A 12,656-nucleotide genomic window follows, 5' to 3' on the forward strand; every position below is an offset into this window, starting at 1 on the left:
CCAAGAGCATTGTGTTTTTTATGTGATTTCATATGCGATCAATAGTTAGAACTGATTGCCAATGCTCCAGTTCAGAAATAAATTCAATTTTTTTCCACTATATGAAAACTCCATCAAAATAATTGTTGTTAATAACAGTTGTTTATTAGGCCAAAATGAAAGTGTACAAGAAAAACATTAATAATGTTTCTTTAAGACCATCACCAAATTATGGGCAGACTCATTATATACATGTTCTTGATTCATAACAAAATGTAATCACTACCCCAGAGTAAGTAACAAGTATTAGTGTTGCATTAATCACCTCGCAGATATTAGAAACAATAAATGTTGAATGTTGGATGCTAATAAATTCTAGATATACTTTATACAGAATCCACATTTGATAAAAAAGCCAATTTCAGTTATTTCTAGCTTAAACAAAAGTTACCAGAATGGATTTGTATACTTGCATATTTGCATGATGGAAAAACCCAATGCACCGTTTGCCGGGAAACATTTCTAGAGTGCTGCCACAAAATTTCAGGTTGCTATGAGAACGCATTCTCACATGAGTCGACGATATGTCACGGTCTGACAGGTGCTTCCAGCGATTTTCCAACCAATTTATTGTCATATCTAATCATTCAGAACAGCATTAAATTTGCATTAAAACTTGTGTGATATTAGGGAAAACGAGTACTCGGACAGTTGAAATATTAAATATTGCTTTTGGAGATATTGCTCTGAAGAAAACACAAGTCTCTGATCGGCACAAATGTTTTCGTGAAGGTAAAGATAGCACTGAAGATGATACGAAGTCTGGTAGACCAGCCTCGACACGAACTTGCTCGGCAACTGACAGTGTGTGGTCACTAGTCATGGCAGATCATCGTTTAACCATTAGAAAGATATCTGGAACGACTGGACTTGGTTTGAAACTGTTCAAAGAACCTTAACTGACAATTTGAACATGAAAAGAGTTGCAGCAAAGTTTGTGCCACGCTTGCTAACTGATGCTCCAAAAACAGGTCTATATACACGCTTGCAATGATTTCAAGGAAGCTTTAAGGAATGATAAAAACTTTCTTTCGGAGGTAATAACTGGGGATGAGTCTTGGGTGTATGGTTACAACTGAAAGACTAATTTCCAAAATAGCTAGTGGAAGCCTCTGGACTCCCCAAAACCAAATAATGGCAGACATCTCAGTCAACTATAAAAACCATGCTAATCGCATTTTTTGATATTCATGGAGTAGTACACCATGAGTACTTACCACAAGGTACTACTGTGAATCAGTATGTTTATATTGAGATTTGGAGACGTCTTACGAAAAGAGTTGTGCGCAAAAGACCTGAACTGTGGCGCACAGGTTTATGGGGGCTGCACCATGATAACGGACTCGCCCACACTGCATTTTCTGTAAAGCAGTATTGCGTCATATCCACCATGTCTGGCTCCCTGTGACTTCTGGTTATTTCATAAGTGAAAACTTACTATGAAAGGAACCAGATTTGACAGAACAGAGTCAATTCAATGAGCAACAACGAGAGAGCTAAACAGCATTGACGCTGATGGCTATCAGCACTGCATGGCATCATGGCAGGAGTGGTGGGACAAGTGTATTAGTAGCCAAGGGGAGTACTTTGAAGGGGACTAACTAGATAGGCAAATTGAAGCAACGCGTTTTGAGTTATAGTTTCATTCCTGCAACTTTCGGATTAGACTTCATACTTAGGCCTATTTATTGTAAATCTTATTTGGGATTTTTTCAATGCAAAATGCTTTTCACGAGATATCAGCTTTCAAGGCTTAAAATGAGCCAAGGCTTTTTGCCTTACATGGTCAGCAATCAAAAAATGATTAAAATTGCAAAGCTGACACTGGAAATTGGTCAACCACATAAAACTTGACAGAACTCATCTTTGACACCTCATGATCTGCATACCTCGCTATATGTCTTTCGATTCGACCTAAGACCATCAGTCCTCAAAATCAGGTGCCTGATATCTAGTTTTCGGTTTTTCACTTTGGGAGTAGTTCTTACAAGTGGATGCCTTGCAGCTCATATTTGAACTTTGTTACCATTTTTTTACCCACCAACGATAGCATATGACCTAGCATAACTAGCAGTGTTTGTGAGACTTGGCCAATTCCAGCCTCATCACCGGTCATCATCATAAAATGCTACCCCTGTACCTAAGAATTCAACAATCAAATGCATCTTCGGAGGCAATAATAGGTATACACCTATCACTGCTGTGAAGACTGCTCATTTTGAAATGAAAGCAGAGGGTACAAAAAAATTGACTGAAAAACTTGGCCAGAAGTGATTGAATGACTAAGATTGTCACGCCACAACTACTTCAAAAAAATCGGCACTTCTTTTTTCTATTTCTCAATTGATCTTTCCTTTTTGCATTTTTGACTCAACGGCTTGATATGAGTCTCCCCTTTCTCTTCAAAAAAAGAAACGAGAAAAAACAGCCCAGCAAGTTGTTCTACATCAGCCATTGACTTCTCTCCTCCCCTCGACCCTGTGTAAAGCCAATCATCCTTACAAGCATGGTTCTCCTTGATCAATTTTGATTGCTATTATGTTATGACAGCATGAGTGCGTTAAATGTTTAATTTTAAAACGGGTTATCTATATAAAAAATTGTTGCAGATTGCTACTTTTTATTTAACTTTTTAAATATCCATTTGTTTGCAATTTGAAAATTTTTCATAAAAGTTGAATTGCCAACAGTTTTCATCTCGGAAAAAGAAAAAAAGGAAAAGACCAGTTGCATGCAATTAGTCTGAAAAACAAAAATTCTTTTCGATAAAAATATTTATAAAGATGATTATTATTGCGTGAAAAAATGCTCTACAATTAACACTTGAAAAATGAGACCCTTATATATGCAAATATTGAAAAAAGATTGGAATACAATTACAAAGGTTGAAAATTGATTTTACAATACAGGACAATCGCAATCAATTTAAAAGAGTGTCTGACTACGTATAATTCGGTATAAAATGCAATGCTAACACTTATCTCATAATATTAACAGTTCGAACCATTTCCACAGTTCGCACCAAACTAGACCACACTAAAACTGCAAAGATCTCTCTTGGAAAACAAATCTATTCAAAAACAGATTACCACACTGAAAACAGAGCAAAGCAATAAAACAAACCGAGCTTCATTGGACAGAAATCCACAGTCGATTTAATAAAGCAATCAATTAGCTAAGGTATGACAACTATTATAAACCGACTAATTCAAATCTATTATCAGCTGTGAAAAAGAAAAAGCCATCTGAAAATAACTCTTTACTAGCAGATAACAACCCTAGTCCAATTTTTACTGAGTTCACTAAGTATACTAGTCAAGAAAAGTGAGGTATCGATGAAAATGCAAAAGGGCATAACTGAAAAACTGAATTCAGAAATCGGTTTTTACACCAACCCAAAAGTGATGGCGTTTTACGATTCATTGACACGGTTTTCAAGAACCAAAAAGGAAAGTGTATCAATGCTATTAACAACGGGGCTGTCAAATTCATACCTGTTACAATACTAAAGAACAGACACTGCACATTTGAAGCCATACTGAGAAGCAGGGTGATTAAAAAATCCTCCATGTATAATGTTTTTGCTTGGGGGTTCAGCGATAGGAGCATTGGACGGTAAACATGTGGCTATTGAATGTCCTAGTGGAGGTGGTTCTTTATATTATAACTATAAACAATTTCATTCTACTGTTCTAATGGCTGTCAGTAATGTCGATTATCGCTTCCTTAGTGTGAGCATCGATAGTTATGACAGCGAGAATGATGCTGGGATTTTCAAACAGTCAACCTTTGTACAAAAGTTTGATCAAGGAGTACATGACCTTCCTCCACCCATACAGCATGGTCAGTACTCTATTCCATACTATTTGGTTAGAGATGAGATCTTTCCACTTACCAGTTGGCTCATGAAACCATGGCCAGGCAAAAACCTGAGCCAAGAAGAACAAATATTCAATTATAGACTGTCAAGAAGTAGGAAAACAATAGAAAATACATTTGGTATACTGTGTGCACGATGGCATATATTCCGCCGGCCAATCCGTGCAAAATTGGAATTGATAGACCTGATCGTCCAGGCTTGTGCTTGTCTCCATAACTACCTGATGCTCTCTGATAATGCTAGCTACAAGTCAACAGGTTTTGTTGATAGCTACAGCGATCCAGGTGATTTGATCGAAGCAGATTGGAGGAAAGAAGTGACAGAGGGTGGCATGGCCTTAAGGTACGACCACACGTAACGAATTATTCGTTCAATCTGACCAAATTCACGAAATTTACCGATTTATTTGGCCGAATATCACATAATATCTGAGCCGTGCATGCACACCGAATTCGTCGACGAAACGCTTTCAATTGGCTAAACATTTTTTCATTTTAGTGAGTACGATTCTAGCAGCTTTTGCAATTGGTATAGTCCAAGACACGTACCACGACACACAAAAAAGTATCAGCGCATTATTACCTGATACATACGATGCAACTGCCTAGATGCGCTAGAAATGGCATCTGTTTCTTTGATGGAACTTTTGCTGCTTAAAAAGAAATTATAATTGTTAAAAAAAACAACTTATAGCTTCTAAAACATGAAAAAAAACTGAATACACCCGACAAATAAAAAAAAGAATCTCATGGGATATTTCAACACCTAATACAAAAGTTGAGAAATGATGAAGAGAGGTTTAAAAGGTACTTTAGAAAGACACCCGCAAATTTTGACCATTTGCTGTTGTTGATAAAACCTCGAATAACTAAAGCAGACACAGTTATGAGGCTAGCCATTGAGCCAGAATTAAAGCTAGCTGTGACTCGGCATCATCTTGTGGAAGGTGCCAGTCATACTTTTATAGCCGCCCACTACAGATTGGGTACATCGACATCGCAAATTATATGAGACTGTGGAGGCACTTTGGAATGTTTTGAGGGCTATATACTTGAAAGCTCCATCGAGTGTAGAAGAATGGAAAACGATTGCTCTTGGGTATGTTTCTATACTACTATCAGAAACAATCCGTTCATGACAATTTTCCTTATTTTGCGAAGTGGAAAATACATGTACATCTTTGTTATTGTACTGTTGTAATTTTATACAATATTTTTTATAAATGATCAGTTATACTAACCAAAAGTTCAAGTTCAAGAAATAATTATGTCTACTTTTTTGAAAAATAAAGTTTAATTTGGATGAACTGCTTCGCTCACTCATAATTTAGTAGTTTTGTAATCAATCTTAAATAGAATTAGTTTTGGAATTTTCTAGTACATTAATTGTCAGCATATCAGCGTCGCAAGTGAAGTAGACACATGTACAAATAGCAGTGAATAATTTGTAATTTCACTTCTAGATTTGACAAGTGGAACTTTCCACACTGTATAGGAAGTCTAGATAACAAGCATATAACGCTTCAAAAACCAAAGAATGAAGGCTCTGCATTCTTCAATTACAAACAAAGGAAAAGCATTATATTGATGGCGGTATGTGACGCCGATTACAAGTTCCTCATTGTTGACATAGGATAGCCTAGAAGTCGAAGCGTTGGAGGAGTGTGGGACTCCATGGCTTTCGCACAAGGTTTGAAAAATGGTAAGAAAATTATTAGTTATAAAAAGTAGTTATCAAGTATGCAATGCTACTTTAATCTAATTTTATATGACTATATCTATACAGTTATATTTTATAATATAGCTAGAATGCATGTAAATGAGAAAAGTACATGCTTGCATACTAGTACTGTGATTTCTAACTTTTATATTCAGGTAACATAAATATACCAGCTCCAGAACTTATCAATGGCGATGGTGCAGATATGCCATATGTGTTAGTGGCTGATGAAGCTTTCTCATTGAGACAGTACCTTATGAGACCATTTCCAGGACGTTCAATGGACACCCAAAAAAAAAGAATTTACAATTATAGACTGTCATGGGCTCGAAGAATTATTGAAAATGCATTTGGTGAGTCGTTTCATCGGAAGCATAAAATTCACCAGTTTCTCAGTTGTACAATGCAGTCGCTAGTTTTGAGTAGCAAGAAATCCAGTGGCCCTGATTGGTGACAAAGCCAACCAATTGTAATACATAAAACCAATTGGTTGCATAGGTGCGGTGTTAGGTATACTATCACAGCGATGGAGGATACTCTTCAGAATGATTGCAGCATCCCAAGCCAAGGATGTCCAGATAGTGCAAGCTGTTTGTATCCTTCACAATTACCTCCCGAGCAGTCGGATGCAAACTATGTGCCTCCAGGTTTTGCAGACGTACTAGGTGAAGACAGCGTAATCTGTAACGGATTCCGGAGAACAAATGTTCAAGCCCATGTTGCCACTCATTCTAGGAGTAGCTGAAGCATCAACTTTGATACAATGGCAGTTGGGAATTTTTTGGTGCAATATTTCAATGGTACCAAAAAAGTAGAATGGCAGATAGACACTATCAATAAAAGGTAAAATACCCACAGGAATATGACATGACATCTATTAAAATGGATACAATTGTATTTTAAATTATATTAGACATGAAATTTAATTTGGCAATAAAATTTAACATTGTATTAAAATTTAACATATGTACTATGTGCAGTGTGTAATACTTTATAAATGGGTGTGTTCATAAATAATGATAGAACATTTAGAGTTATATGATGTCAACTGCGCATGTACATTTGCTCCCATTTTAAAATTCTTTGAATTAATTGATGCAATATTTTTTTGGCTTTCAAATAATATAAAACGTACTGATTTCAAAATAGTAGTTCCGGAGCTATAAAGTGCAGCATGTGTGAATGATGGGAAATTTTGTGATGTCCCATCATTTATGCGTGCTATAGTCTGGGAAGCAATAGTCCCTCCATGCTAGATTTCCAAATTTTTGTGGTGAGCAATCAAAAGGTAAATGCACTATTTAAGTAGTTAGCTTTAAATGTACACTGATGTACATCAGTGCACAGATGTGTACTGATAATTTTATAACTTTCATATAAGTGAATATTTGTTTCGGCTAAATATTGAGTGTCACTGGTATAGAACACTTTGTTTATTGTTTTAATTCCAACAAATAATTTGGTATTATTACTTAAACTGGGGTGATGAACTTGCACTGATAATTTTAGACACAGGGACAAGTGCACCTGTGTATTGGGGAAGTGCACCATTGTGGTGCACTTTCCCCAGCTTAATAATATTTTATAAAGAACAACTTAGTATTGATAGATAGTCACTATCAAAATTGTTAATCATTATTATTATGCTGGCTTAAAAAGTAATTCGATATTGTTTTATTTTCAGACTTGGCAATGGTCTGCAACTATGCTCGAAAAAACTAATAGACCGTCCTATTCAGCTGAAGATCTGGAAACAGCGCTTGACACAATATGAACAAAGCAACTATTCACAAAGAGATGTTCAGAGGTTTATAAAATAGCCCAAGAAAGATTGAGAGACTACATTAATAGTAAAAGAGGTAGAGTTGCTGTTGTTGAAGGTAGGAAGCCACCGGCATTATCGACAGATCCGGAAAAGGAGCTTGATGATGCAATAAAGGTTATGAGCACAAATGGTTTCGGTTTAAGCCCGTGTGAGATTTTGGATGGTGTTCAGAAATATGTTATCAAAAATGAGATAAAAACTCCTTTTAAAAACAATAGAACTGTGAAGACTGATGGCTAGAGTCCAAAAAGCGCCATAGGGGAGACGGGGGCACCTTGGGACACGGGGCACTGTGGGACAGTGTCATTATTGGGAGTTGTGTTCTGTTCTCATTCTTTAGCATGGGAAAACTTACAGGAAATTACATCATAGGGAAGCCATTTTGTTCTCATCTCCATGCTGGACCTATTTTAGACAAGGTGAGTAAAAATGTAGATTTTCACCAAAAAAGTAAATATTTGCACCCAGGGAAAATGTTTCATAAATGGCACTACAATTTGTATGACCAAATGTTAAGAATGCTAGTCATAGTAGCTTTTTATGCAGAATTCCCCTATATATTACAAGTGTAGCCACTGTTTTTTTTCTGGGAGATATGACACCAAAGCCAATTTATCATCAGGTGGGGCACAGTGGGACAAAAGCTGGCGGGGCACTGTGGGACGCGTCCCACTGTGTTTCGTTGCGTGTCCCGCTGTGCCCCGAACATTATTTTATGTAAGCCGTGATGATAATATTGTAGGAACCATGGTTCGAAACAGAAAAACCAGCGCCAAAGGAAAGATTGCTGATTCAGTGTTTGAATTAGCTATCAAAGAAGTTATTGATGGCAAGCTAAGCCTAAGAGCCGCATCTGAAAGTTATGTCATTCCGAAGTCAACCCTGGCAAGAGCGGTGACGAAGCGACGTAAGGCTGGAGAAGCTAGTGTTACATACCAACCACGTTGGGACAACAGACAAGTGTTTTCCACTGAACACGAAGTAATGCTGGAGTCATACCTTGTTGAGGGAGCAAAACACCACGCAGGCCTCACCAAAGTCATGATGCGCCAATTCGCGTATGAATACGCGAAAAAAACTAAATCTAAAATACCCAAGCCTCTGGGATAAAAACGAGAAAGCAGGTTAGTACCTAATTTATAAAAAAACTACAGTCTAATAGCCCTATCTGCTTTTCGCTATCTCTGTTCTTTAAAATGACCTGAAGAAAAGAGTAGAAAACAAACACAGATTAAATAAAAATATTCATACCGTTTTATTAAATCTGAATGTAGCCTTATAAATATCTAGGCCTATGTGCATAGTAGGCCGTTAAATTGAGGTCTACGGTTGTTCATTGAAGAAAGCTCATTTTGTGATTTCAGGGGAGGACTGGATATACTCTTTTATGAAAAGGCATCCCAACTTGTCAGTTCGCACACCCGAAGCTACGAGTCTGAGTCGGGCCACTAGCTTTAATCGAAGTAATGTATCGGCATTTTTTGTTAACCTAGAAGCTGTACTTCTGAAGTATAAATTTCAGGCCAATCAAATTTACAATATGGATGAAACGGCTCTGACTACCGTTCACAAGCCTCCTAAAGTTATTGCACGCAAAAACTCCAAACAAGTTGGTCTCGCTACCTCTGCTGAAAGAGGTACTTTTGTAACACTTGTTGGTTCCATTAATGCTCAAGGTTCCTTTATTCCACCATTCCTCATATTCCCACGAGTCAACTTCAAGAATTCCATGCTAAATGGCACCCCACCTGGAAGCAGAGGTGCCTCTCATGTATCTGGTTGGATGAATCAGGAGATATTTCTACAATGGCTGGAGCACTTTGCTAAGCATGCTAAATGTTCTCATCAGCATCCCGTGCTGCTACTCATGGACAATCATACAAGCCATGTATCTATTTCAGCCATAGAGTCCGCTAAAGAGAAAGGCATTATTTTACTAACGTTCCCTCCCCATCGTAGTCACAAGCTACAGCCTTTAGACCGCACCGTTTATGGCCCCCTAAAGCGCTACTACAATAACAGCTGTACGCGCTGGATGTTGAATAATCCTGTCCGGACAATATCCATACATGAGATCGGCGCCTTACTCGGTGAGAGCTTCAACAGGGCATTTACACCATCGAATATCTTATCCGGTTTTCGTGTGTCTGGTGTCTTTCCGTATAAGCCAAACATCTTTGGTGACGACATGTATCTCGCCTCAGAAGTCACAAACCGTCCAGCTCCCGAGAACTTGGTTACACCATCTACCAGCCAGGATGATCCGATAGCAGCTCCTGCAGTGAACCTAGCACTACCAGCAGAGCCAGTCTATTCATCCCCATCAACCAGCCAAGTTGTAGCTACCCCTAAAGACCTGACACCATTAGAAGTACGGCCATTCCCGAAAGCCCCTCTACGACAAAACCAAAGAAAAAGGCAAACTGCAGTCACTAGTTTTGACAGACACCCCAGTAAAAGAAACACTCGAAAGGGAACGCAACGAACAGAGGGCCAAGAAAACATCTAAAAGAGTGAAGAAGAAGGTTATTCAGGATGTGGAGGTCAGTGATAGCAGTGAGGATGAGCGCCAAGAGGTCGAATTGAACACTAGGCTTGAGAAAGAGGACACTAGCGAGGATGACGGAGATAATGGGGTTGTCGAAAAGGACAGTGAAACGGATTCAACAGAATATAACACCGGAGATTATGTGCTTGTAAAGTTCACAGTTACTGGCAAACAGAAGCTTGTAAAGCACTATGTTGGAATCATCGTCGAGATGGAGAGTTCTGATATGACATTAAGTGTGTCGTTCTTCAAAACTGTTCCTGGAGCCAAGCCTACATTTGTTAAATCAGAGCCAGAAGACTTAGCACTAGTCGACCACAGTGACATTCTATTAAAGCTTCCATCACCGAATATCACTGGTGGAACAAGCAGACTCTCAGAGAGAATGGCCTTCCCTATTAGTTTGGCACAATATTTCTAGCTATGTGAGGATTTCCATATTTGTTTTTACCGCACTTCTCTGCTGTTTAGTTGTCTTGTCTTGGTCATGTACACCTCATCATACTGTAGTTTTGTTTGTAATGTACCATACTACTAATTACTGTTCTACACTGTTTTATATTATACAATAAACTTGACTAAAATTCTTTAATGCACCATCTTTAGTGAAGACAGTAGGTAATTATATAGTCCCACAGTGCCCCGGCCGCTGTCCCAGGGTGCCCCCGATGCGGGGCACACTGGGACAGTGAACATAAGTTGGTAATTTCATTGTAAAATTATTTTAACTATTAGCGGGGGGGGGGGAGGGAAATGTTTGGATATTTATATAGACAACATGTGAGGGTATCATCACAAGAAAATTCAGCTCATTATCAATTAAATTATTCGAAGGGTTGTCAAAAGTGTAAATTTTGTCCCAGAGTGCCCCCGTCTCCCCTACTCTATCTTGAAACCGCAGGCCGTGGGGCATGCTTGAAAGCGCCAAACATCTCTGTACAAAGTTTATGAGTTCCATGATCTCCTGGAAAAAACTCCAAAAGAATCAGGATTGGATAATGAACCGAAATGCATATGGAACTGTGATGAGACGAGTTTTAATCATGATCCAACACAAAACAAGGTTGCAGTTGCTAAAGGAGCGGAGACATGTTGTAGTACCGCTGCAACTGGCAGAGAGACTACTTCCGTATTGTCTTGTGTGAATGCTAATAGTGACAAGATGCCACCATTTGTTATATTCAATTGAAAAAATCTATGGGATAGCAGGATTCCAAGTTGAGAGATTTACCAAATACATCCTATATTGCCTCGCTAATGGATGGATGACAGGCAAACCTTTTTTAACTGGTTTACGAAACGCTTTGTTCCCTATGTCAAAGGTGAAACCCCTTACCTGTTGATATTTGATGGCCGTGACAGTCAGGTTACAGTTGATCTGATAAAAACAGCACAAATGAATGGAATTACCATTTCAAAGCTCCCAGCTCACACCTCACATATCCTACAACCTTTGTATATGGCATGCTTCCGCGGTCTCAAGGCAAAATGGGATCAAAAGCTGACAGTGTGGCAAAGAGTAGACGTGATTCGCGACCTGGAAAAGCCAAACTTGCAAAGCTTCTAAGCAATGCGTAATCCTCCTGAGAATAAACTTCTACGAGATTATAACTTCAAGATTAAGACTTTAAATGCTAACCGATATTTACTATAAAAACGAAAGACCACCTAAAAACATCTTGAAAACAACCTGTGTAAAATTTCTAGAAAACAATGAAAAGTGGCTTACTATACTGCTTACCGCTACCTCATAAAGGGCCTAAAGTTGCACCATGTGAGAATGTTCGAAAAGACAGTTATGGACATTGGCCAATGTTGGTTGAAAAAAGAGGCAGGTGCAAGCTGTGTATGGAAGGCCAAAGTAGCGTGCAGTGTGAAAAGTGCAATGTACATCTTTGCCTTAAGCTTAATGCCCGATGTCGTATACATGGCCATTCTGAAAAAAACTAACACAAAAAAATAATTATGTTTCGAAATAACATGCAATATAACAAAATAACAGGTTAATAGAGAGAAGCCGAAGGAGAAAAAAAATTTCATGGCAATATTTCTGGTTTGGGTTCCACAGGGTGACCCGCAATACCTCACTTCCCCCTACAATATCAGTTGTTTTCGTGTTGTTTAAATTATTTGGCCAGCAAATAGGTTTTTTATTGAGAATATTGTCAGATATCAGTTGTGGAAGAAAACCAGGAAAACCTATTTTGCCAAAGAAACCAGCAACTACTATGACCTATGATGACAACAAAACACGCAGAAAGGAAACTTAATCACCTATTCATCTTAGACACAACACACAGACCACCTCAGGATGTCAGATGTTAATTGGACGGGAAAACCACAAATCACTTTATCTCACCATAATATATACATTTATTTATGTGCTTATTCAGATTCAACACAGCTCATCAAAATATTGCATAAACATAGGAAAGAGAGACGTGAAAGCTGAGCAGCCATCCAATCCTATAGAGAGCCTGTACAGAGTAGAAGAGAGCCTCCATGTGTACATCCCCGAGCTACACCAAATGATTGAGTATCTTACATAAACAATAACTGCATGGCTTGAGCTTACACTTTAATCTTTGTATTTTATGCTTTTACTTTATGTTAGTTTTATATTTTATGTTTTGTGCTAATTTTGT

The 12,656-nt window shown here is 38.2% G+C and overlaps 1 pseudogene; it reads left to right on the forward strand.

The window, feature by feature from the left end:
* The first annotated feature begins 4,538 nt into the window (after positions 1-4,538).
* On the forward strand, positions 4,539-7,703 carry LOC137399658 (uncharacterized; annotated as a pseudogene).
* Positions 7,704-12,656: the final 4,953 nt, after the last annotated feature.

This window comes from Watersipora subatra, chromosome 7 (genome assembly GCF_963576615.1).
Source record: "Watersipora subatra chromosome 7, tzWatSuba1.1, whole genome shotgun sequence".
NCBI classification, from domain to species: domain Eukaryota; kingdom Metazoa; phylum Bryozoa; class Gymnolaemata; order Cheilostomatida; family Watersiporidae; genus Watersipora; species Watersipora subatra.